The sequence below is a fragment of the Solanum verrucosum genome, unplaced genomic scaffold, assembly GCF_900185275.1.
Source record: "Solanum verrucosum unplaced genomic scaffold, falcon-dt-bn FXZP01000474.1, whole genome shotgun sequence".
Classification (NCBI taxonomy): domain Eukaryota; kingdom Viridiplantae; phylum Streptophyta; class Magnoliopsida; order Solanales; family Solanaceae; genus Solanum; species Solanum verrucosum.
The window spans coordinates 337,341-364,147 of record NW_026020516.1 but is presented as its reverse complement, the minus strand read 5'-3'; the positions used below and the strand labels follow the sequence as shown (position 1 = coordinate 364,147).

The following is a 26,807-nucleotide window of genomic DNA, read 5'->3' as shown; positions in this document are numbered from 1 at the left end:
ATTATTATATTTTTGGGAGTAGTATTGAGCATAGATATGGGGGAGAGTTCAAGCAACTCACAGCCCCCACAAACCATGTAGCCATCATGGGTAGAAAAGGGTCGGACGTTTTAGATGATTCTTTTAGTGCTTTTTTAGCATAGACTAGTGGATTCACTTAGTAGTTTCGATCATATGCCCTTGGTAAGGTATAAGATGCTCTGGCAGCGTGAGGGAAATCGTTGTATCATCACAATAGCTCATACGTGATGGTTGTCGGTTAGAGAAACTCCCACAGCAGTACTTTGTATTTTTATATACATCAGTTTATTTTTATTTTTACATACATCTCAGAGTTATTTGTGTCTTTGCATACACAGAGTTGACATCATGTTTAAAATATCTTTTCTTTATATTGCACTTGTTTTAAACTGCTTTATATTGAAATGAGTTCAGTTATGTTGAGTTGAGTTGAGCCAGGTAAGTCCTTCAGTTTCTTTCAGATTCTTTTCGAGTCTATGTTGTGTTTAGCATTCCAACTCGCATACTTGTACATTCAATGTACTGATTCTTGTTGGCCTACATCGTATTATGATGCAGATACATGAAGTTAGGATCAGGATCCTGTGCACCATTGATCTAGTTGAGCACTTCAGATTCAGTGGTGAGCCTCTTTGCATTCCGGAGGACTCCTTTATTGCTTTTAGTTCTTTCCAGTATTTCATTCATTAGGATGATCTGGGGTCCTGTCCCGACATCCATCCCAGTTGTTTTAGAGGCTTCATAGACACTCAGATGTTAGTTCTTTAGTCTTTTCATTGTCATTATTCCATGTTGAGACTTGAGTTTTCCTTAATGGCCAGTTGAATGTTCTTTTATAACATTCTAGTTTATTATATAAACTTATTTTATTGATTTTAAGTCTTTCGCTTAGTTAGTAAGCCAGGCCAAGGGTTCGCTTGAGGCCAGCAATGGTCTTCGAGTGTCAGTCTCGCCCAGGGTATAGGCTCGGGGTGTGACATAAGATGTTAGGAAATTTCACTTTCTTCATTACTCTTAAGTCGTGCCTTAGTGTTTAACTCTATAAATAGTCACTCTCATAATCCTTATCTTGTGTCTTCAGGAAATGAATACACGAAAGGCTAACGCAAGAAGAGGGGATGGTGATAATGTGAATGAGGAAGCTCTTTAAGGTAATCAAGTTCCTCAAGTCAACCAAGCTCCGATTGATCCTCCGGCTATGACAGATGTGGAAGTTAGGTCGGCTTTTCTAATGTTGACCCAAGCCAAGACGACTCAAGCTCAAGTCGTGACAACTCAAGCCCAAGCCATGACGACCCAAACCAATAGAGATGTTAGTCCTTGTGTGAACCCTAATTTGAAATCCACGGCTTATAGATTGAGAGATTTTGCTAGGATGAACCCTCCCGAGATTCTTGGTTCCAAAGTGGAAGAGGATCCCCAAAGGTTCATCGATGAGGTTTGCAAAGTGCTTGATGCTATGGAGGTGTCTTCGGAGGAGAAGGCGGAGCTAGCAACCTACCAACCTACCAACTAAAGAATATGGCTCAAGTTTGGTATGAACAATGGAAAGGTGAAGACCCGTAGGAGCAGTCCCAATAGGATGGGATTCGTTTAAATCGGAGTTTTTTGATAGATTCTTTCCCCTAGAGTTGAGGGAACGAAAAATTCAAGAGTTCAAAAACCTTCGACAAGAGGGTATGAGTGTGAAAGAGTATGCTCTAATGTTCACCCAACTATCCAAGTATGCTCCAACCATGGTGGCGGACTAAAGGGCTAGAATGAATAAGTTTGTGATGGGAGTGTCCGACTTGGTAGTCAATGAATGTCGTTTGGTAATGCTTATCCCAAGTATGAATATTTCAAGTCTTATGGTCCATGCCGAACAAATTGAGGCGCAAAAACTCAAGAAAATGAATAGGGAGGTGAAAAGAGCTAAAACTGGTGATGGGAACTTCTCCAATACTAAGTACGATGGGCAAGGTCGACAAAGGTTCAAACAAAGGTTCATTTAGTACTTCCCCAATGCTCAACAAGGATAGGGTGTCTAAACATACGCCTCAAGGAGGTTATGATAAGGGAACTACTATGGCAAAGCCTACTTGTGCCAAATATGGAAAGAAACATGATGGTAAATGCCTAGCCGGTTTGGGGGTGTGTTATGGTTGCGGTAAGAGTGGTCATCAGTTGAAAAATTGCCCAACCCTTACGGCCAAGGAGAGAGAAGATAAGCAAACTCCTCTACGCGGTTCAAACTCCAATGCTCAAAAGCAAAACCGCTTCTATGCTCTTCGATCCTGAGAATACCAAGAGAGTTTCCCGGATATGGCGACCGGTATGTTAAAAGTCTTTTCTATTAATGTATATACTTTGTTAGATCTCGGTGCTACTTTGTCCTTTGTGACACCTTTTATGGCCATGAAGTTTGAAATACTCCCCAAAGTGTTATTAGAGTCTTTTTCGATTTCTACCGCAGTTGGTGAGTCGGTAGTGGGTAAGAAAGTTTATAGAAGTTATCCCATCTCTTTGTCTCATAAAGTCACTTTGGTGGATTTAGTGGAGTTATACATGTTAGATTTTGATGTGATTTTGGGTATGGATTGGTTGCATGCATGTTATGCCTCTATAGATTGTAGGACTCGGGTGGTCAAATTCCAATTTCCAAATGAGCCAATTTTAGAGTGGAAAGGAGGGAATTCTATCCCTAGAGATCAATTTGTTTCTTGCCTAAAATCTAGGAAAATGATCTCGAAAGGGTGCATTTACCATCTTGTTAGGGTGAGGGATGTTGAGTCTGAAACCCCTTCTCTAGAGTCGGTTTCGGTAGTGAATGAGTTTTCGAAAGTTTTCCCCGATGATTTACCTGGTATTTCTCCCGAACGGAAAATACATTTTTGCATTGATTTTTTACCGAATACGCAACCTATCTTCATTCCTCCTTATAGAATGGCTTCGGCCGAGTTAAAAGAGTTAAAAGAACAACTAAGGGATTTATTAGACAAGGGTTTTATCCGACCGAATATCTCTCCTTGGGGTGCTCCGGTGTTGTTTGTTAGAAAGAAAGATAGGTCTCTTAGAATGTGCATTGATTATTGCCAATTAAACAAAGTGACCATAAAGAATAAATATCCCCTTCCGAGAATTGATGACTTGTTTGATCAACTCCAAGGGGTTAGCTATTTCTCCAAAATTGACCTTCGTTCAGGTTATCACCAACTAAGGGTGAGAGAGGATGATATAACCAAGACGACTTTCCGAACTAGGTATGGGAACTATGAGTTCCTTGTAATGTCATTTGGCCTAACTAATGCACCGATGACATTTATGGACCTAATGAATAGGGTGTTTAGGCAATTCCTCGATATGTTTGTGATCGTGTTTATTGATAATATTGTGATCTATTCAAGGGGTGAGAATGAATATGTGGACCATTTGAGGATTGTGTTGCAAGTCCTTAAAGACCACCAACTATTTGCAAAGTTTAGTAAGTGTGAGTTTTGGTTAAGGTCCATAGCTTTCCTTGGTCACATAGTGTCAAGCAAGGGTATTGAGGTAGATCTTAAGAACACGGATGTAGTCAACAGTTGGCCTAGACCTCTAACTCCTTTCAATATTAGAAGTTTTTTGGGTTTGGTCGGTTACTATAGGAGGTTTGTTGAGGGGTTTTCCTCCATTGCTTCTCCGTTGACGGCTTTGACTCAAAAGAAAGCTAAGTTTGAGTGGTCGGAGGCTTGTGACAAAAAGCTTCAAAGAGTTGAAGGATAGACTTACTTTCACTCCGGTGTTGACCTTACTGGAAGGTACCGATGGTTTTGTTGTATATTGTGACGCCTCTAGAGTGAGGTTGGGATGTGTGCTCATGCAACATGGTAAGGTGATTGCCTATGATTCAAGGCAACTTAAAGTCCATGAGAAGAATTATCCGACCCATGATCTTGAATTAGCGGCGATAGTATTTGCCTTGAAAATATGGAGGCATTACTTGTATGAGGTCCATGTGGATGTTTTCACCGATCACAAAAGTCTTCAATATGTGTTTAGCCAAAAAGACTTGAATCTCTGACAAAGAAGATGATTAGAACATTTGAAGGACTGTGACATGAGTGTCCTTTACCACCCTGAAAAAGCTAATGTTGTAGCGGATGCACTTAGTAGATTATCCATGGGTAGTGTGGCTCATGTAGAAGATGAGAAGAAAGAATTAGTTCGTGAGGTGCATAGATTGGCCCGGCTAGGTGTCCAACTAGTGGATTCCACCAAGGGTGGTTTCACAGTTTATAATGGCTCTGAATCATCCTTAGTGGTGGATGTGAAGTCTAAACAAGACCTTGATCCTATATTAGTTAAATTGAAAGAATTTGTACTCAACAAGTCTATTGAGACTTTCTCCCAAGGGGGAGATGGGGTACTTAGGTACCAAGGTCGATTATGTGTTCCGGATATGGATGGGTTAAGGGATAAAATTTTAGAGGAGACTCATAGTTCTCGGTATTCTATTCATTTGAGAGCCACCAAGATGTACTGTGATTTACAGGAAGTCTATTGGTGGAATGGTATGAAAACGGATATTGCGGGATTTATAGCCAAATGTCCTAATTGTCAACAAGCTAAGGTTGAGCACCAAAGGCCGGGAGGCTTTTTGCAAGATATGCCAATTCCTACTTGAAGTGGGAAGAGGTGAATATGGATTTTATTGTGGGTTTGCCTTGTACTCGAAGGCAACATAATTCTATTTGGGTCATTGTTGATAGGATGACCAAATCAGCCCGCTTTATTCCCGTCAAGGTTTCCCTTTCAACGAAAGACTATGCCAATTTGTATATAAGACAGATAGTGAAGTTACATGGAGTTCCTTTATCTATTATTTCAGATCGGGGTACTCAATTTACTTCACACTTTTGGAAGTCATTCCAAAAATGGCTTGGTACTAAGGTGAAGCTTAGCACCACTTTTCACCCTTAAATGGATGGTCAAGCGAAACGCACCATTCAAACTTTAGAGGACATGTTTAGGGTGTGTGTTATAGATTTTAAGGGTAATTGGGACGACCACTTGCCATTAATAGAGTTTGCCTACAATAATAGTCACCACTCAAGTATCAGTATGGCTCCTTTTGAAGCCTTGTATGGTAGGAGATGTAGGTCTCCGGTTGGTTGTTTGAGGTAGGTGATGTTGCTCTTATTGGTCCTGAATCGATTTATGAGGCTATTGAGAAAGTTCGGCTCATTAGAGAGAGGTTGAGAACAGCTCAAAGTAGACAAAAGTCTTATGTTAATGTGAAGAGAAGGGATCCAAAATTTGAAGATAATGATTGGGTCTATTTGAAAATCTCACCTATGAAAGGTGTGATGAGGTTTGGCAAGAACGGGAAACTTAGTCCCCGATATGTGGGCCCATATCAAATCCTGAAGTGTATTGGGAAAGTTGCCTATGAATTGGACTTGCCAAATGAGTTGGCACCGTTCATCCGGTATTTCATGTTTCTATGCGAAAGAAGTTTATTGGAGATCCAGTATCCATTATCCCCCTAGAAGGGTTAGGAGTTAATGAAAGTCTTTCCTATAAAGAGGTCCCAGTAGAGATCTTTGACCGTCAAGTCAAGAGATTGAGAAACAAGGAAATAGCTTCTGTAAAGGTTTTGTGGAGAAATCATTTAGTTGAGGGTGCTACTTGGGAGGCCTAGGTCGACATGAAGTCACGATATCCTCATCTCTTTCCTTCTACTCATATTCAAGCTTGAGATAATTAGTTCATCTTGAGTTTTAGTGCTTGGGAGTCATGTGTGTTATATGAGCTTTTCATGATTTCCTTATGTTATGTATGTTCCTTGTGAAAATTCATGTTAATGAGAAAATAAGTTTTCATGATTTATGTTCCTCATGTTGTTGTGCATTTAGTATGAATTGCCTATTTGACTTCATGAGATGTGCTGATGAACATGCTTTGGTATGCTTTTGAGAGTAATTGCATATTGGCTCCATGATGTTGTTTTAAGCATTATATTAGTTGGAGAAGTTAGTTTCTCCTATGAATATGAGAAATATTGAGTTTTATGCATATTTGGGTTGTTAGATGTAGTTCCTACTCCCTTGTGTTGCATTGATTATATTTTGAGATTGAGTTGATGTTTCCTCCTTTGAATTGTGCATTATTTTTATGTTTCATGCATGATGGGCTGCTAGTCTTGAATCTTTATTTATGTAAGGTGTCTAGATCATCATTCGAGGACGAATGTTTCCAAGGGGGAGATATTGTAATACTCCGGAAATTAGTAGACCTAGCTAGAGCTTGACGTTAGGGTTAGAGCCTTGAATGTACCATCTTGTACATTAAAATTCATGTATTAGTGGGTAGAACGTCAAGGTCTAAACCCCAAGGACCAACACTAGATTCTTGAGGAAAAGCCTCAAAGAGGCTGCCTGGCAGTGACCCACGGAGGGAACCCACGCCTCGTGGGTCAGCCCATGCCCCGTAGATGGGAGTCGTGGGTCTAGCCTGCCAAACTAGCTCCCAGAACCAGCCCCAGACCCTGACCCACGCTTCACCAGCATGGGCCATGGGTCCATCCACGGTTCGTAGGTGAGGGGGTTGTGGGTCACACCTGGAAGGTAGTTTTTGGGAATTAGTTAAGGGGTAGTTTAGGGTTTTCCATTTTAATTAACAATTAAGTGACGTCGTTTTGTATTATTTTAGACTAACTATATAAGTGTTTTAAGCCCTAAAACTAAGTCATCTAAATTATAACTACCAACTTCCCAAATCAAAATCAATTTCCCCCAAAATCTTCTCTCTAGAACTCCAAGGAAGAAGAAGATAAAGCTAGGGTTTGAAATAGAGGCCTTTTCCACTCAATTTCGTAAGGATTCTTTATTGAGGTATGGTAGTCCTTGATCCATGGATAGTTTTCATCCATAGAGTCCCTCCAAACTCTATTTCAAACATTGTACTTTCCCAAAAAAAGTTGGGTTTTACCCCAAGTCATAGATTCATTTTCAAAAACCTTTCAATTGATTTAATTACTTTATATTATGATTGAATTGTTGTTTTGTTATGATTTTATGATGAAATCTCTCAAGAATCCATGAAATCCCATATTTCCCAAATTATGGCTTTGTGATGTGGGTGATTTGATTAATGAAGAATACTATGAGATCGTGCTTGTAGTAATTTATTTAGTTGAATCATGTTATTATCCATATATAATGTTGTAAATCTAGATGTATTGGATGGAAGATGATCATTGACCCAAGAAGGGTAAAACGTGGGAATTACACATAATGTAGAATCATGGTATATGCTTTATGAACATGATTATAATTTAATTGTTGTGTTGATTGAAAGTTATATCGATACGCGGTATGGCCCACAATTTCTTTGCAAGTGGTGAAATCCTTTATAGGAGGACTCTTGATTTAGGTCTTCTCAGATATGTTGATGTTAGTTAAGCTGCAAAACTTCTAGAACAAATACATGTCAGAGTTTGTGGTACTCACATGAATGGACTCACTTTGGCGAGAAAGATCCTCCGGGCCGGTTATTTCTGGATGACTATGGAGCATGATTTTTGCAAGTTTATGCAGAAATGTCATAAATGTCAAGTGCATGGCGATTTGATTCGAGTCCCGCCTCACGAACTCAATGTTATGAGTTTGCCTTGGCCTTTCATAGCTTGGGGCATGGGTGTCATTGGTCCAATAGAGTGAGCCATCTTGAACAGAAACATATTCATTTTGGTTGCCATTGACTACTTCACCAAGTGGGTGGAAGCAGCTTCATATAAGTCGGTGACCAAGATGGTTGTAGCTGATTTTGTTCGCAACAATTTGATATGTAGGTTTGGAGTGCCAGAATAAATCATTACTGATAATGGAGGGAATCTCAATAGTCACTTGATAAAAGAGATATGTGAACAATTCAAGATTACTCACCGAAACTCAATCTCCTATCGTCCCCAAATGAATAGAGTTGTAGAAGCCTCCAACAAGGACATAAAGAAGGTTTTGAGGAAAACGATTGATAATCGCAGATGTTGGCATGAGATGTTGACGTATGCTTTGTTGGGTTACCAAACGACTGTCAGAACATCAGTTAGAGCTACTCCATATTTGCTAGTATATGGAACAAAATCAATTATACATGCAGAAGTTGAAATACCTTCATTGAGAATCATCCAAGAAGCTTAATTGAGTGATGTTGAATGGGTTCGTAAGAGGATTGATCAGTTAACATTAATTGATGAGAAGAAAATTGTTGTTGTTTGTCATGGACAACTGTATCAACAGAGAATGATTTGTGCTTTCCACAAGAAAGTAAGAGTCGGGATATTTGAAATCGGTCAGTTGGTTCTCAAACGCATTTTCCCTCACTAGGATGAGTACAAAGGGAAATTTGCACTAAATTATCAAGGACACTACATGGTTCGGTAAGTATTATCTGGAGGTGCCTTGGTCCTGTCAGAGAGGGATGGCACCGAATGGCCAAAGCCGATCAACTCAGATGTTGTCAAGAGATACTACGCGTGAAGTTTCAATTTGTATTTCTATTATTTCCTTGTAATCATTATATTTGCTTGTAATTACATTGTTTAGAATCTATCCCTATGTAATGAACTACGCCTGACCTGAGATATGTAAGCGGCCTATGTCGGCCTCGGTCACCCCCATTTTATCCCTTTTAATGTTTTCTTTTGTATCTGAACTACGTTCGACCTAAATTCTCAAGAATGAGATACGTAGGCGGCCTATGTCAGCCTCGGTCGGTTCCCTATTTCAATCTCTTATTTTTGTTAATCTTTGAGGGGAAGCTACGTTTGACCTGATTCCTGCCTCAACGGGATACGTAGGCACCACAAATGCTCGGTCATATCTCCCGTAAGATTTTTATTTCTCTTTACAATAGAAACTGAGACAGAATTTTTGAGAGGGACTAAAAAATTCTCAAGAAGAAGATTTTCTCCAACAAGTCATGACTGGAGTTACTTTGAGATTTGCAACTAGGACAAATTTTTTGAAAGAATCTCAAAAATTCTTCTGTGATTTACTCACCAACAGTTTAAGATACACCAAGACAATTAACTGGGACAGAAATTTTTAATAATGACCTCAAAAATTTCAATAAGGTTCGTTGGAAGCTGGAACAACTTTGAATACTTCCCAGCAAGCAATTAGATAGGCTTTGAGGCATCAACTTCAAAAACATTCACTAAGCTTAACGTGACATGACACTTGTCAGTGATCTTTTCCAAATATTATATTTTGAAAATTTATTTTCCTTAAAAACCTTCTTTCATGCTTCAATTATATTGCATAAAAATTTCTTGCTTATCTATCAAGAAGCGGGAGATCGGAGAAATTATCGGAGATATCAAGACAAGAAACAGACAACCGAAGGAATCGACACATATCTGTTCATTTTAAACTAACAATTTTTCTGTGGATGCAGGAAACATTTTATGCTGCTTATATCAAAGATTTGAGAATATGACTAACATTATTTCATTCAATTCCCAACAAGGCGAAGTTCATAATGAACGTGACACTATGTTCAGAGATGAAACAAATGAAAACCCCGAGGAAAGACATTTTACTGTTTTCCATCAACTAAAGAAACTTGGAGGACATCATCTGCATCATATTCTCAGACATGATAATATTACTATCCGAAGAGTCATTTATATCATATTGTCGAATGAGATGATACCATTACTCTGAGGGTCATTTTTATTTTTGTTGTCGATTAGGACAATATCGCCACCCAGAAGATACCTCGAAGATCATCTATGTGCTCGGTGAAGCATTATCTTTGTTCGGTACCAGAGAGGAGTCACAAAGAGAAAGAGTCATGCATTGCATGAGAAGGAAATCATGCATTGCAAGAGGAAGAAGTCATGCATTGCGAAAGAAGGAAATCATGCATAGCAAGAGAAAGAAGTCATGCATAGCAAGAGAAGGAAATCATGCATAGCAAGAGAAAGAGGTCATGCATCGCAGAGAAGTCATGCATAGCAAGAGAAAGAGGTCATGCATAACAAGAGAAAGAAGTCATGTATAGCAAGAAAAGGAAGTCATGCATCGCAAGAGAAAGATTCATACATAGAAAGAGAAGAGTCATACATCGCAAGAGAAAGATTCATGCATAACAAGAGAAAGAATCATACATTACAAGAGAAAAGAGTCAAGCATCGCAAGAGAAAGGGGTCACGCATCGCAAGAGAAGAAGTTATGCATCGCAAGAGAAAAATTTACCCGTCACAAGAAGATCAATATCGACTGCATCATCTTTCTTTGCAAAAATGACATCAAGAGAATCATCAACAATGACATCAAGTGAATTGCTAACATATTACATCAACCTATTTTATTAATTTGACATCAAAGAAAAAAAGAGTACATTGAGGATTATATTGCAAATATGGGTCACAAGCTTTATTTGCTTTACGTCAAACTGGAGGAAGATGACATCAAAGGTCCGAGGAGAGCAATTAAGTGTCAACACGGTGATGACGACATCAAAAGGATGCAGCACAACGTGGAAATTTTTCTTAGCAGCGAACTGGGACATAGCCCAAAAAGGAGTGTCAAACTCTTAGGGCACGAGTAGAAGAGCGACTTCCACCACGATCAAACCACACCCCTATCAAAAGGCATGTGGGTTTTTCCTCAAGTTTATCGGCTTCAGTTTCACATTCGAAAATTTTTAGGTTCACCGGAAGCAACTTTCCAATCCGAGTGACAATGCACCAACAACTTTTGAAATTATGCATGTACAAGTTCTTAATTATGGGTGTGAAGTGCACCACATTCATGACTAAGAGGTTGCAAGCCTTTTTTTCATACTCGACTTATTTGTTGTTCTTCCCAACCGAAGGTCATCTAGCATACTAAATTTTCTTTTCAACCGACTGAGTAGAACTACAAGCAGCCTGATTCCCTAAGTTAAGGGATATGAAGGTGGGATCAGTGTTGAAAACTCGGTTGTACTCCAACATTCGCTCTTAAATCTTACTCCCAAGCGTTCCGATTTCTCCATAATTCGGTATCGGGATGACTTTTGAATTCTTTCAAAATCATGCATCAAATCAAGCATATAGCCTGAGATATGTAGGAAACCCATTTCCAAGGTTCGGCCATAATTCCTAAAGTCCGTACAAAAGCCCTTTTTCTGAAAGATGAATATGTGGTCAATCAAAATTGGATTCGTCAATTTCATTCGCCTCGAATTTCTTTCATCAATCCAAGTCAAACGAAGGACAGTTGTTGACACCCAATTTTGGACCTCCACAATATAAATTAATCATTCCGAGCTTCCTCAATTTCAAACGATTTAAAATAATTAGTTTTATAAAATTTCAAAAAAATAAAAAAAACAAAAAATAATAATAATATAGTTGCAAGTTATTTAAAATAGTTTTGTCACTTTTTATAATTTTTCATAATCATGTATATAATTAGTATATTTTATGATTATTTGAAAATTGTCTCAAAAAGATTTAGTTAAATATTTGGTTAATTAGTTTAGTTATATAATAGTTTATATTTCAAATTATTTAGTTTATATTTGAGTTACCTATTTTTTTCGTTAATATTAGGAAGCTCGTTGACTGATTATATTAATTCGTCTTACTTATTTATTAGTCGGGTTTGCTAAGTAAATTCAATTTGGCTATGTTCACATTTTAATGGACCAATTGCAATTCACTTGGCCCATTTCTATCACTTTCTCAATTATTCCTCCAATCCATTCATTAAGCAATTCCCAGCAACCCCTTTCCAAATTCAGTCAATCCAACCCCTAAAATGACCTGACCCGACTCATTCTTTATTTCCTAGAAGATCCAGAATTTTCCAACGTTTAAAGCAACATTACAGCAACAACAACACCAATTCCTCCACCAACCCAGCCCAATCTTTCTCACAAAATACCCAGCCCAAAAATACATTACACTACAGTACCCACCCTACCCCTACTCGTTCTTCTTCACGCGTACAACCCAGAACATTCTCAGCGACAATAACTTCTTCAAATCCCAACGGCGTCTTCACGCTCAGCCTCCAAACTCCGTCAAAATACACGGGAGAGCAACGAAAACTTCACGCCTTGTGTGCATACAACAAAGCTAGCACAATTTCTTAGTCGTCTTCCTCCAATGTCCCTCTCAATTTGTACGACTCCAGCAGGAGCAGTTCGTGTGCTCGTCCTTGGGGCGTGAGAGTGCTCCACGTCATTGCTTAAGGACGAGGAAGTCGATCCCAGCCGTCCATCCCCCTTTCCTCTTCCGGAATGGTTTGAACCTTTAGGAAGAGATGTATCCCTTGAATTGTGAAAGGTTTTGGAATTCAAATTTGTGGGACTTGAATCCAAAATTGCCCTCGTCCCTTTTCCCTCAAACGTAAACCTAGATTTTCCCCTATATATACTTCCCCTCCCTCCATTGTTAAGGGTTGGAATTTTATTTAGCAAAAAATACAAAGAAAGGCTTGAGTATTAGTGTTTAAAACATAAGCTAAACACATTTCGAAGGCAGGCGATACAATAGTTTTTTTTTGTGTTTAGGTTCAATTTTTTTGCTCAAATTTCTTATCCACTGTTCGTGTTCGATTGTTTGTGGTAGGAAGATCGGCTCTTTGCCCGTACCGTCTCTGTTTTGCTACCTCGAAAAATGTAAAACTCCTTCTCTGATTTGAACTCCTCTATTTTTTTGGTGCCCGATTTGTAAATGGAAGTTGCTCTATCTATTACTTTGCTTCTTTGTTTTCGAATGTCTTGAGTTTTTCTTTGTGATTAATCACTAATGCTTAATGGTGCCCTGTTCGTTTTTCTTAGTTGAGCATGTTTAGTCGTTGTGAAGCATGAAGCGTGTTATTCCGATTGTCGTTGTTTTTGTTTGCAAGTGTTAGCCAAAATCATGAGATTAGCTCATATGGAGTTCTAATGTTGGTACATCTTTTTCTCATTTGCACTATTTTTTCCAATATGTCTTGTTTGGAGATTATAGATTGCATTATGCAATTGTGTATTTAGGTGTTTTGATTGTAATTTGTATTTTTCAGGTAACATGTTTGCAAACTCGTTTACGTCCAAATTTTGAAAAGAAATTCATGTTACTCGTCTTTTGGTCCATTTTTTGCTCGATGTTTTTAGTTTTTAGAATGTAGCTAAGAATATATTTGTCTTATTTTATTTCTAAGCATGGCTAGTTTTGTTTAATGTTGTTTAAACTGCCCGTACTTGGAAATTTAAGTTATTATCTTAGTTATCCTTCGTCTTTGTATCTATTTCATGATAAAATGTACTTGTAATTTTTATAGCGTCACGTGAATGTGGCTTTAAGTTTGGCTTAATTGTTAGGTGTTTCCTCATACTGTCTTCCCGAATGATATCTGTTCGTTAGGAACTGTTGAATGTCAATGCTTAATAGTAGTTTGCATGTTTCTTGGTTGGTTTGAAATTTTTGGGAGTAATTGAAAAAAATCAGTAGCATTATTTAGTGGTTGTTTTACCTATTATTTAGTCTAAATCTAGCTTTGCATAATAGATTGGTCTTCTTTTTTTGTATTTTATTTCTTTTAGCTCAAGCCTGCAATCTTTTTTTTTATATGTAGTCTCTCATCTATTGTTGCTAAGTTGTGCAAATCCTTAGTTGTCCTTATTGTGAATTTACCCATTCAATGTGTTAAAATTAGTTTCTTATCTTTTTTTTTTTTTTACTGTTTTAAAGAGCATTATGATGTTTACTTATCTAATTTCATTCAACTTGTCGGCAAGCTTGTTTTCTTCTTTATTTTGAACCTGCCGATTAATTGCTACGTATCCAACTTTAATTTATTCGCTTTGCCTATTTGAAATATGTTTAACTGTATTCCCTTGAATGCATTGCGATTTTATAATTGAGGAGTCCTATTATCATTTCGATTTTATTATTATTGGAGGCTAATTCTTTATTCTCATTTTTGTTGCATGTGAAATCCGTTTGAGGTCCATATGGAATCTATTTTATCTCCCCGCATTTTCCTGTTGGGCCATGAAGGCCCAAAATTCTCTTGTCGAGTCAGCCAAGCCATAAAAATCGATGAACATGTCTCGGAGTTGAAGTAATTTGATGCAGAGGAGAGTTGAAGTAATTTGGCCCACTCTTTATATAAAAAAGAGATTGTATTTTGTTATTTTGGGCCTAAGCCCATCATTTCACTTATTACTACCTTGTTAGAATTTAGAACAGGTGGAAGATGGACCTAAGGCCCAAAGATGTAAATTTTGAAATTTAGTCTAGGATAGGTACAAAAAAGGGGCAAGAATTGAGCCGAAGGCCCAAAATGAAAATAGGCCCAAGTACTGGCCCAGGCGGACATATCCAGACTTGGGCCCAAATTCTCGTTCCCTGCCTATTTAACTGCAATTATGTGTTTTATTTGTTAAAATTGATTTCAAGGTTTTAAAAATTCAATTCCCCAATAAGAGTGCATTTCGAGTAAACACTTATATTTGTTCTAAAATTAAACAAAGTTATCACTACTTCAAGAATATTTATGAGTTATGTTGGCCTAAATAATTTTTTCCTTGCCCTTAAAAATGGTTTATAGTTTTAAACTATTTATTCGCAACTTAGACAAATATGCATATTACTTAAAATTTTAGCCAAATATTAATTTTCGGATAACCGCATATTAGCGGATATTTCGGGTGCTTCAAACCCTTCCCGAAATGCTAATAAGAACCCCGAACCCCTTTTAAAAGTTTTCATTAGATTTTCTGTTTTAGTCTTTTGAAAATAATAGTTTTCTTAATTTCACTTTAAAAATTAAGTGGCGACTCTTTAAAAATCGCATTCTTTTAAAACCCGATAAAACACAGTGTACTTATCAAAGGATTTCTGACGAACAACACCACATGCACTAAAAATGTGTAAAAGATGAGCAAAGATCTTTGGTAGTATGCTGTTTTTTGTAAATCATTCTTCTTACTTTACAGAAGATGCATTTCTGGTTTCTATAGTAGTCTGAATATAATGTATGTCTGTCATGGAAACATCTCTTGAGTCCTAAATAATTTAGGCAATAGTAAAGCATATCTACATACATGACAAAAGTATTACAACTTGTGGATGTATATTGTTGTTGTATCCTATTCTCTGGTTGTTTCTAGTGCTTTTTTTCCTTGAATGGTTTTATTTTTGTTCGGTAGCATTTTTTCACGGACAGTTTAAATGTTGTTTTTGTAATTTTTTTTGTTGGGTTTATGCAGGCTCCTCCTGTGATTGTTTTCTCATCTGCATGTGCAAGGCTAGCAGGTTTGAACTTTACTTCTTCCAAGCGTTTACCTTCGTCTACTCTGTAAAATAACTTGTTTTTTGTTTTACTTATTATTGTTTCTAGATTGTATGTTCCTCACATGAGTAAATCTTGAATGTATTCCCCTAATTTTTTCCATTTGACGTTCTTTTCCATGGTTGAAACCTTGCAGGTGGTGTTGTTCCAGCATTTGCACAGTTATCATCTTCTTCTTACCACACTGCGGTCTCATCTTTCACGTTACCGTCTACAGCCGCACAAGATGAAAACATGGATCTAGAACTTCTTCAACTTTGTAACTCAAACACTGAGAGGAAATGCTTTTACTATCAGGAATCTTGTGCCTTCTGCGGGATCATCTCCTAGTTGGCAACATTCTGTCCTCTCCTGTTTACTAGCTCCGATTGTGTTTAAGTCTGCTTCTGTCTGGTGGAATTAGTCAAGTTGCACGCAAGCTGGTCAGACATCACCAATGTCTACTTTTGCTTCTGTTTGAAGTTTTTTTTTCTTTCCTTAAAGAATATATTACTTGTCCATGAAATGAGTTTGTTTATTTTGTAAATTCCAACCTTAATATTTCAGTGAAGGTAGAAATGTTGCACAGTTGTTTGAGGAAGTCAAGTTCTCATAGCTCAAATAGGCATGTTATTTTTGTTACTAATCTTAATGTATTTGGAATTCCATTATCATGTTCGATTTAGGGATTTCTCATATCAGTTGTCTGCTTATTCTATTCTACAAGCACACTGATTCAAGACGGAGTTTGAGAGTGAAATATGAACTAATAGTGAATGATTCTCGTGGCGAAAACAAGAACACTTGTACTTCTTCATCCACCAGAGAAATTAGATTCTGCATGTTCTGCTATTGTTTCGAGTGACACGAAATCAAATCCATTAATTTAAAGAGAGAAAATTGGTATTCAATGGATATTATTACAATAGAAAACATTTAATGTTGTGGGAGGCATAATAAAACTGAAAAGTAGATCCATGAATCTTGCTTGAAGTAGATGCTTAGTTCTTGTGCATAGAGCTGCATATTTTACGAAGTTGAAAGTCCAGCCTTATTCTTAAGAAACTCCATTTGGAACCTCAGTTACAGTCATCTTGCTAGTTATTCCAATTAACTTTTGAGTTTCCTTATCCATCTCCACGTTATCCTTTTTCATTCTCTCTGCAACTACCATTGGCATCTTACCCGTATTCACATAAGTTCGGAAAAGTGCATTATATATCTCTGTATTCACATACTTAGCGTGTTGAAGGGTAACTAGCAACTGTTCTGCCACCTGAATGTCGCCCTGCTTTTCAACTGCATGAGACATCTCTCGAACCATCTTTGCATCCGGATCCCATTTTGAAACCCTGTAATAGTTTTTTTGAAAAATTCGAGAACTTTATCCATTTTCCTTTTACTTCAAATAACCCCGCGTAAGAAGCTCCCAAGTGGTGCAGCTAAGAGATATGCCTTTCTGCATCATTCAGTTGTGAAAATCGACAGCCTTTTCCATCTCATTTTTGTTAATGTAAGCAACAAGAATTAAATTTGCAGTCCTAGTATCCTTGGTCACAGAAACAACTTCCCATTCAGTGAACAAATTCATTGCTTCTCCAAATTCATCCAACTTCAGTAAAGAAGATATAATACAACTATATTCTGTATCATTCACTTTACGGAAGATTGACTTCATCTCCTTCCATATTCGGAAAACTTCATCCTTGTTCTGTAGATTTGTATGCAAACTAATGAGAGAAGCATATACAGTTTGAGCCTTCCTGGAAATCGTTTTCTCCATTTCTCGCAAAGTTAAATTTTGCTTTATCCTGAAGTGAGATTTTAATGTAGATGTTGGTTAATGTGCTAAATGTTATCCAGTCAGAGTCCAATTTTGCCTTCTTTAGCTCAAGTAACACTTCCTCTGCAGCTTCAACATTATTCTGTGATGCAAAAACTGCCAACTCCAGATTGTATGTGACAATATCAGGAGAGGTATTTTTCTTCAATTCCTGAATCAGGCCTGAAACTTTCTCTAGTTGCCCTTGGGATATGTATAAGGTAAGCATATGATTATAAGGAAGAGGGTACTTCAAGAAACCGCATCGGACATTTTTTCCATCAAAGACTCAGCTTTAGCAGTGTCCTTATGCTGGACGTAGGTGTGGAGAAGGGCAGTATATGTGGTCTGGACCTTCAGTCTATCAGGTAGGTCTTCAAAAAACTTCTCTGCGCTGTTCATACCATGGACTTTTGTAATCAAGTCCAAATAAACTGCATAGTCACCAGATAATAGTTGGATATCATCTTGTACCCTCATCCATTCACAAACCTGTAAACATAACCCCATCAACATTGCAGATTTCAATGCTATTGAAAGTGGCATGTCACCTTGCTTTTTAGAAAACTATGAGACACTTAAAGCAAGAGCAAGGACAATAATTGATTTTAACAAAACTAGAACAAATAGTAGAAAAATAAAATGCATATTTGTATTAAGCTTTTACAACATGCATTCCGCTCATAACTGGTTAGTGGTCACAGTTCATATTAGCAATAATCTAAGGAATTCCAAGAGGCTTGAAGACTCTAGCAATTCCTTCTATAGGGGAGGAAACCCTATAGCAACTGGGGATACTATAAAAAGCAATTACTTTCTCAATCATGCGACACCATTTCTGGGATTGGTAACTCCCTTGTTCAGAATCTAAGGTTGCACCGTGTACAATGACTTCGTATTCAGTAATTTAACCACATAGAATAATTCACTTGAATATTCAACAAAAGAATGGATAATTTACAGTTCCTACCCTAGCCCATCCATCATTTGCAATTTTCATGGCAAAATATAGAAGTTAGGTAGAAAACAGTCAAAGAAAAAGTATTCCAGTGCTGCAATACACTACCATTATAAGCCTAAGAAAGAAATGATTCAAAGTAAATCATGAAACAATTAATGAGAAAAAAGAGAAACCTCAAGGGCATATTTATATCGTTTGTGTTTTCGCAACTCCCGCACGATGCGATTGAGCTCATACTTGCGGACAGGGTGCCCCTCTTCCTTCCACTTGCTTTTAGCAATGACAACACTGCGTTTTGCATAGATCAAGCTCAAAAGCCTCCTCCCTAGCGTGTCTCTGCCACAAGTACTTGTGGCAGTACTGGTGCCACTTTCTAAACTAGTGATAATGCCACTTCCACCTCCTGATCTTGTGGACTTCATTGTTGTCCCATCTTCAGTCGATAAAGGGCGAACAACAACATAAGATCTCCAAACCAAACGGAGCAACATTTTTATTACAGACACACTTTGTATTACCTGCTTTGACAAGAATATCAGACATGAGATAGATATCAAGACAAGCCACATTTAGAACACATTTTCAGATATTTGAGTCTAACAATCTTTGTAACAGCAAATTATACATCAAATGTACTTTTACCATATTTTTATTTTTTATACTGGTCAACTTGCTTACACCTCGACTACTCCACCGGGTACCAATTATTTCCCACCAACAAAGGTACCTAGTAACTTTGTCCACCTAGACTTAGGCATAGGCAGATGGGAAGAAATATATAAGAGGGGAGAAGCACACACCTCATAGTCAACATGCAGCCACAACAATAGGGTTAAATTGAACATTCAATAATCTGAATTTCAGGGTAAATTGGAGGCTTAACATGTGGATTCCTATTTTCCACCATCTCAAACTCTACTTTTTGGTACACTTCCTCTCTTCACTTCTCTTGATTGTTTTTTAGTCTACCGTTGTCAGGTTGGTGATTGTGAATGATCACTCTCATCACTTCATTCATCTAAGTTTGAGCATCAATTACTTTCGGCTTGTTCTTTGGTTCTGCTGGAATTTGACATGAGACCTCATGATTCTCCTCCCACTTAAATGTTCTTCACCACATAGTCTAAATCAACTTATTTGGAGTAATAGTAAATGTACTTTCAGACCTTATATTGATCTATTTCACTTTGAATTTTTAATACTAAATCCATGACCTTAACCACTCTTTCTCATTTCAGCTACAACATTGCCCAATGACTCCCCAGCTAAACATTTTTCTTCCATATAAACTTCAAATTTCCACATTTTTCTGAATTATTGCCATTTTATCATTGTAAGCATAAAACATGATTTTTAAATCTTTTTAAGCACCAAATGAACTTTCCTTTCTTCGCTAATCCAGTACCAACCGGAGATTTTGATACATTTGATTAGCAACCACAAATACATGCTATAAATTTGAACCGAATGAAAGAACTTAGGCATATCAAGGAATTGCAGTCATTAAAAAATAATAAGCAATCATAATTCAGAAGAAAACACACCTACTGTGCGAGTGTTTAGCAAGGTCAATTTACTTGCCGGTGAGAGAATTAGGATTTAGGGTTTAACACTTTAATCTCCGGTGCACAGTTTCAGGCATTATATTTAGTCTTTAAATTTGTTCAAGTCGACCTTCCTCCGGGCTCCGGACTAACAAAATTAGACTTATTTTGACGTGAATCCACATTTAGTCAAATTTTAATATGATATCAAACATCGGATTGGGATATCATACAAAATAAAACTAATTATGACTATCAAAATATACTATTGAGTTAGGTTGAATTTTTAATTTTTGATTTTTAGTGTATAAAAGAAGTAATTTATTGTCGTGGTTTTGTATAGTTGTATATAGATTGAATTCCCCCCCCCTTCTTTTATACATCTTTTAAAAAAAAAAAAAAAAACTCAAGTGTACATTATCGCTATAACCAAAGAAAATGTTCTATTCTAAAAGAAGTAAACCAGTTCTCAAGTAACCCAAATCTTTAACAAATGGTGAGAGAATTATACTTACTAAAGATACACAAACACTTCGTTAAGTTGCAATTTTTTTCTATTTTTCTTCATTATAAAACAAAAATTGACACACACAACATATAACACTTCGGTGCATGGACCGTCGCACCAAGGAGCTCACTTAAGCTTTGATACACATACAGTAATTTAAATATTCAATGAAAAAACATGAATTCACATCAACTTAAATCCTCAAAACCCTCCACACAAATCCATCCTTAAAGGTGGGGTGGGAATAAAGACTACTGCGATAGAAGTGAATATAAAGTGTATGGAAATGCGAAAAATGACATACTGTAAGTAATATGGAATAATCAACACAAATTCCATACCAGTATCAAGAAAATCCGTATACTATTCAAGATTATCATACAGGTTCGTAATAGTACAAGATACCTAAAATAAATGCAACTCATACAACAACTTTAGCCCAAGCTCAAAAGACATAAAAGCATCAATACAAGCATATTCAACTTGTTCATACACCAATTCCTCTGCATCCCAATCACTCATCGTAACATGATACAACTTTTGCATCACTTTCCCAAGAACTTTATGCGCCATTCTCTGCAACCCAATTCTCCCATACACTTCAATTTCATAAACATCCATCGCCAGCTTGTTCAACGCGACTGGGTTCGCCACAAACAACGTTTAATTCTCGTACAATTTCACACAATCGCGGTTAGCACTCACTCCCAAAAAGCTGAAGTTAGGGTTTCTAAGGAAAAGAAGAGAGAATTCGGGATGTAATCTGCGTGAATTAGTTGGAATACGATGTAGCAGTGGCCGACGCAGAGCTGGAGGAGCGCAATAGGCCCGCCACTCGACGTCGAGACCGACGAGGAGTTCGCGGAGTCTTTAACGGTGAATTTGAACTATTTGCCGAATCCATCGATCTACTTCCGAACCTTTCTTTGTAACTGTTACTTCGATTTGGTCTCTGTAGAAAGGAATACTATAGAATGTGGTGTGGGTTCAAGAGATATTGGCCATGCTGATGATATCTTGAGAAGAAGACTGCGAATTTGCCATTGTTGGAGTTGAATTGGGAGTGAAATTGTATGGTGAAATATTAGAATTTTATTGCAAAATTGTGATATTGGAAAGAAAGATAGCGCTCAAATGGTTGTAGTGTGTATGGAGTTTATATAGAATTTGAGATTGTTGAGTTGTATCGGCAGAGAAGGGAGCTTTGCCGCGGTAGTTTGGTTAGAAGCCAGTAATTTCAAAATAAGTTATTTCAAGATAAATTATTTCATCATAATGATAGAAATAGTGAAATAAATAATTCAAGTTAATATCTCCAACCAAACATGAGATAAAATAATCCTACATTCTATTATAGGAATTATTATACTTTATACCCTCCATCAAACGATTTCTAAGTATCTAAATTGTTATTTATTGTGATATATATTAATTTTATATATGTAAATTTTATAAAATTTTGAAGATTTTATGTTTGATATTGGGCAAAATTATAAAATTTAAATTATATCAAATAAATCGTAGAGTATACATTTTCTCCCTTTTTGATCATGTGACTTTATATTTGAATGAAAATAGTATTTTATATTGCATGTTCAACTCACTTAGTACATTCTCTTTTTGTAATGTAGATAGTCGTAGAATGACATAGAGCGAGAAGAAAATAAAAGACAAAATGGTGGTGGAGGTGATGATAAACAGAACTATATGTATTAGAAAGTATCGATCAACACTTATTCGCTGAAAAATGATACTTTTTTTATTATAGGCAATTTTTTTTTAATACATATATAATGATATTGTCTTCCATTAGAAAAGTTTGTTGGGGGAGTCCGAAGGGTAGGGGGTTTTCTTCGAGGCTCGAGAGATGGAATAGATAAGTCCCGACAAGTTTGAAATTTGCCGCGGATTTACTTTTTATATTTTAACAACTTTTTAGTAAAAATCTAATTACTTATGATGAAAATGGTGATGAGGAGAGACAAATAGGAAGAAGAAGAAAAAAGTTAAAATTCAAAATTAGGGGATAGTCAAATATATCTTAAACTAATTATGCTAAAAGTTTAAATTTGTCTTCGTTTGAAAATGTTTATCCATAATTATATGACCTATGATTTTATTGGGGGCAAAAATTTTACCATTAAAAAATAAAAATAAAGTTATTTTATTTGATATAGTTTAAAATTATATCTAATATCAACTAGCAATGATAAAATGCCTTTGAACTCCATGATTAACGCAAAGACAAATTATTTCATTTAACATAATTTAGGAACAATTCTAATGACTTACGTCATGAATATAAGAGCAATTTTTTTACATGCATATGCCGCTGGAAAAAACAACTAATTATGTTCTATCTATTTTTCTAGTTGAATGATTTATCCTTTTCTTTTATTATTATTTTTATCAAGATTTATCCCCCCCCCCCCCCCCCGGCCCCTCCTAACTCAAATTTCCAGCTAGGCCCAAATAGTACTTTGACGTTTTATAAATACTATAATATAATATGATAGGTGAGATTTAAGGAAAATAAAGTGTATTTATATTCTATATCTATTTCGTATCAGTGAGAATGTTGTTTTTTATAGACCACCCGCTTAGATAAATCATTTCAAAATAGCTTGAAGAAAGAAATACATAAATAAAACTAATAATAACAATAAAATAATGTGAATCAAAGAGTACGAGTTCAATATAACTTAAAAACTTTAATCAAAATGTGTAAATTTACAATTCAAATAACACCAAGGAACTAGTAGTGTTCATTCACAATCCTTATATGTAGGCCTATGTACCGGTCAGTTCAATTTGATTTTGATGTTTATCGATTTAACTTATTGATTATTGATTTGTAGATATTCTAAATTGTTATAGAACCACAAAGACATCACTTTATCATTATCAATTTAATTGTTAAAAATGTACACATTCTTTTAAAATTGAAGATCACTTAGAATTAATGAGACTACTCAAATGAACTATGCAAATGAATTATATTTTGCTAAAAAATAAACATAACACCTTGTAAAATAACAAATAGTTCGAGATAGTTAAAAATAAAAGTATGAATCTAAATCACAAGTCAAAAATCCTATATAGGAATGATATAAATAAAATTTATTAATTTACTATTGGTTAGTCAAGAAAAATCCTCAAATCATTGAGAATCGATAATTGGATATAAAAAAAATCAAAATTATTACTAAACGAAAAAATGAATAGCCTATTATAGATAAGTCAATATTTTTTAATTCGAACTATTAGTTTTGATTCGATTTTGAACATATCTACATATTCTACCTCTATTTATGAAAAACAAAAAAAGTAAGGGGGTCAAATCCATAAAACCCCAAAAGCATGGGATAAAAAAAGAAAATATTATAAAAGTAAGCACAAAATGAGGACCGTACGATTAATAAGATCAACGGTGAGATACAACCAAGTGTTACCCAGTCGGAAAAATAACAAATTTGCTCATTTCCCCACAATCTCCTCCTAACAACGCCGCTTTCCCGATTCCGGTAAGTAGGGTTTAGCCTTTTTTCATTTCGAACACATATCAAATCAATCGGGGAATTTTGACTGCTTAATTCAGGTACTCTTTTAGTTTGCTTCTTCGTTATTTTCTGTATTTTGTTAATATTGACATACTCATTTTGTATCTGTTTTGCTGTTTGTATTGGAATTTAATCGATAATAGTATGATTGTTGTTCGAAACAAGGTTGCATTCTATTGTGGTTTGCATATTTTAGAATTTGAACCTAGGTTCTCTTTGAACGATAGTGTTTTGTACTGTTTATGACTTTATGGTATTGATTGTTCTGCTGTTGATTTATTTGTAACAGTTGCTTAAAACTGCATTTCATGCATCTGCATAGAAACAACATGACTTTCGAAGAATTCAGGAAATATTCATGTCTCAATCTACGTATAACTAAAAAAATCATAAGAGAGCTATAGTGCCTAAAGTGTTCTCGGTGCAGGAATTAGATTGTCAACTTTTATATAAGCGGAACTTTGAGGCTGGATATCATGTATTCCATTTTATGTTTGAGTGGCTAGCCAGAAGAAAATGAAGAAGTTAAGAAGTATAATGTGGTGTGACTGAAAGCTTATGAATTACAGATATGTAGTAAATAATCCTTGAAGGTTTGTTGATGGGAAATAATAAATTTGATACTGTGTGATTAGAGTTTAGATTAAATTCAGATGACAATTTTTATTAGACAAAAACACAACATGAAGTACAATAACAGAAAGTTTAATTCAGGCCTGGAGCATTTGTTTATCACCACTAACTTTTAGTGTAGACTTACATTACAGCTTTTTTTTAAAGCTGGTTTGTTAATAATACAAATTACTTCTGTTAAAAAAGGTTTAGTTTAGACCGGGATAGCAATAGCAGGGGAGAAGGGAAAGGTACTTCAATCAGCTCAATTTGATTGAAACTTTGATGTTATCCTTGATATAGCAGTGAGCAGCCCAAACTCAATTTTGAAACCAAACACAGATTGATCTACTGTCTTTGTTTCTGTTTCCAAATATTCCCAGTGCCAATATAGGGTGTGTTTGGTATGAAGGAAAATGTTTTCCATGGAAAATGTTTTCCTAGAAAATGTTTTCTTGGAAAACAAGTTGGATTTTGACTTATTTTCCCATGTTTGGTTGGTGAGTAGAAAATATTTTTCGAAAAAGATTTTTCTGTGTTTGATTTATGAATGAAAAATGTTTTTGAAAAATTTCTTTTATTTTTACTAGAGTAGAATAAAAAGTTAAAAATTAAAATTTTAAAGTTAAAAATATTTTTTAAAAACAAACTTAAATTTTTTTTTGGGGGGTGGGGGGGCTGGTAGGGGTTGGGTGGGTGGGGGGTCAAGGGTAGGGATGAAAAAATGAAATTTTGAAGTCGAAAATATATTTTAAAAACAAACTTAAACTTTTTTTTTTTTGGGGGGGGGGCGGGGGGGGCTGGTAGGGGGTGCGTGGGTGGGGGGGTCGAGGGTAGGGGTGCAAAAATGAAATTTTGAAGTCGAAAATATTTTTTAAAAATAAACTTAAACTTTTTTTTTTGGGGGGGGGGGGGGGGCTGGTAGGGAGTGCGTGGGTGGGTGGGGGGTCAAAGGGTAGGGGTGAAAAAATGAAATTTTGAAGTCGAAAATATTTTTTAAAAATAAACTTAAACTTTTTTTTTTTTGGGGGGGGGGGGGGGCTGGTAGGGAGTGGGTGGGGGCGTGGGGGGGTCAAGGGTAGGGGTGAAAAAATGAAATTTTGAAGTCGAAAATATATTTTAAAAACAAACTTAAACTTTTTTTTTTTTTGGGGGGGGGGGCTGGTAGGGGGTGGGTGGGTGGGGGGGTCGAGGGTAGGGGTGCAAAAATGAAATTTTGAAGTCGAAAATATTTTTTAAAAATAAACTTAAAACTTTTTTTTTTTTGGGGGGGGGGGGGGGTGAGGGGTCAAGGGTAGGGATGAAAAAATTGAAATTTTGAAGTCGAAAATATGATTTAATATTTTTGGGGAGTGGGGGGGCTGGTAGGGGGTGGGTGGGGAATGGGTAGGGGAGTCGAGAGAAAGGGTGAAAATATGAAATAATATTTTATAGAAACAAACTTAAATTTTTTTCTTTTTGAAGGGGGTGGGGGCTGATAGGGGCTGGGGGGTGGGGGCAAGGGTAGGGGGTAAAAAATAAAATATTGAAATTAGAAATATCTTTTAAAAACAATTTTTAATATATTTTTGGGAGGAGTGGTAGTAGGGGGTGGGAGTAGGGTGAGGGTGGGGTAAAAATGTTGAATTTAAAAACAAACTTAAAATTTTTTTTTTTAGGGGAGGGGTGGTTGGGGGGTTGGTTTGAGTGTAGGGACAAAATAAATTGATTTTTTCAACAATTTTTTTTTAAATTGAAAGTTGGAAGAGAGTTTGGAAAATGTTTTCCTTAAGTTTTGAAGGGAAGTCATTTTCCTTAAATTTGAGGAAAATGAGTTGATTTGGAAAACATTTTCCAAAACATTTAACCCAACCAAACATGAGAAAATTAGAAAACACACACCCATAATGTTATGTCCAACACTATGATCTTTTAAGGTTTATGCTTGGCTGTGGGTGATGTAATGGTCATGTAGCTGAGAGGTAAAAGAAATGGAAAGCCGAAAGCCTAGAATGTTCTTCTCAGAAAATCATGTGGACATGTGGAGAGAGAAATATGAGAGTCTTTGAGCTAAATAAATCTCTGTAGGCCACATCTACAGGAATTCGATATGTTTTATGTACATATGGAGCTTATTGGACATTCCCAATGAATAAGTGATTACCTAGAATCTCTATATTGGAACTGCAATCTTTAAGATGTTTTTCTGTACATCTTCTGTATGGATTAATCCCTTCTTCTCAATGATGTACCTTATCTGTAAAAAGTAGGCTGCTTATAGTACAAAAATGCATTTAAGGTTGCTAAATTGATATTGGATATATTACCATAGAGAATTTTGTAGTGAGTTCTGTATGTGTTATTTGTTCTTGTCTGTGTTAGTAACAAATATACTCAACTGGTTTAGCACCAACATTAAGCATCACGGTGTTATTTTAAAGGACTGAGACTAACATTTTAAGCTAGCGTTTGGCCATAGATTTCCAAATATTCTTGGCAAATATTATTTAGGTGAAATT

At 36.2% G+C, this 26,807-nt stretch overlaps 1 pseudogene; it reads right to left on the bottom strand.

Moving 5' to 3' along the window:
- Nucleotides 1-16,359: 16,359 nt before the first annotated feature.
- On the bottom strand, nt 16,360-18,576 carry LOC125809803 (pentatricopeptide repeat-containing protein At4g02820, mitochondrial-like; annotated as a pseudogene).
- Between the last annotated feature and the right edge of the window lie 8,231 nt (nt 18,577-26,807).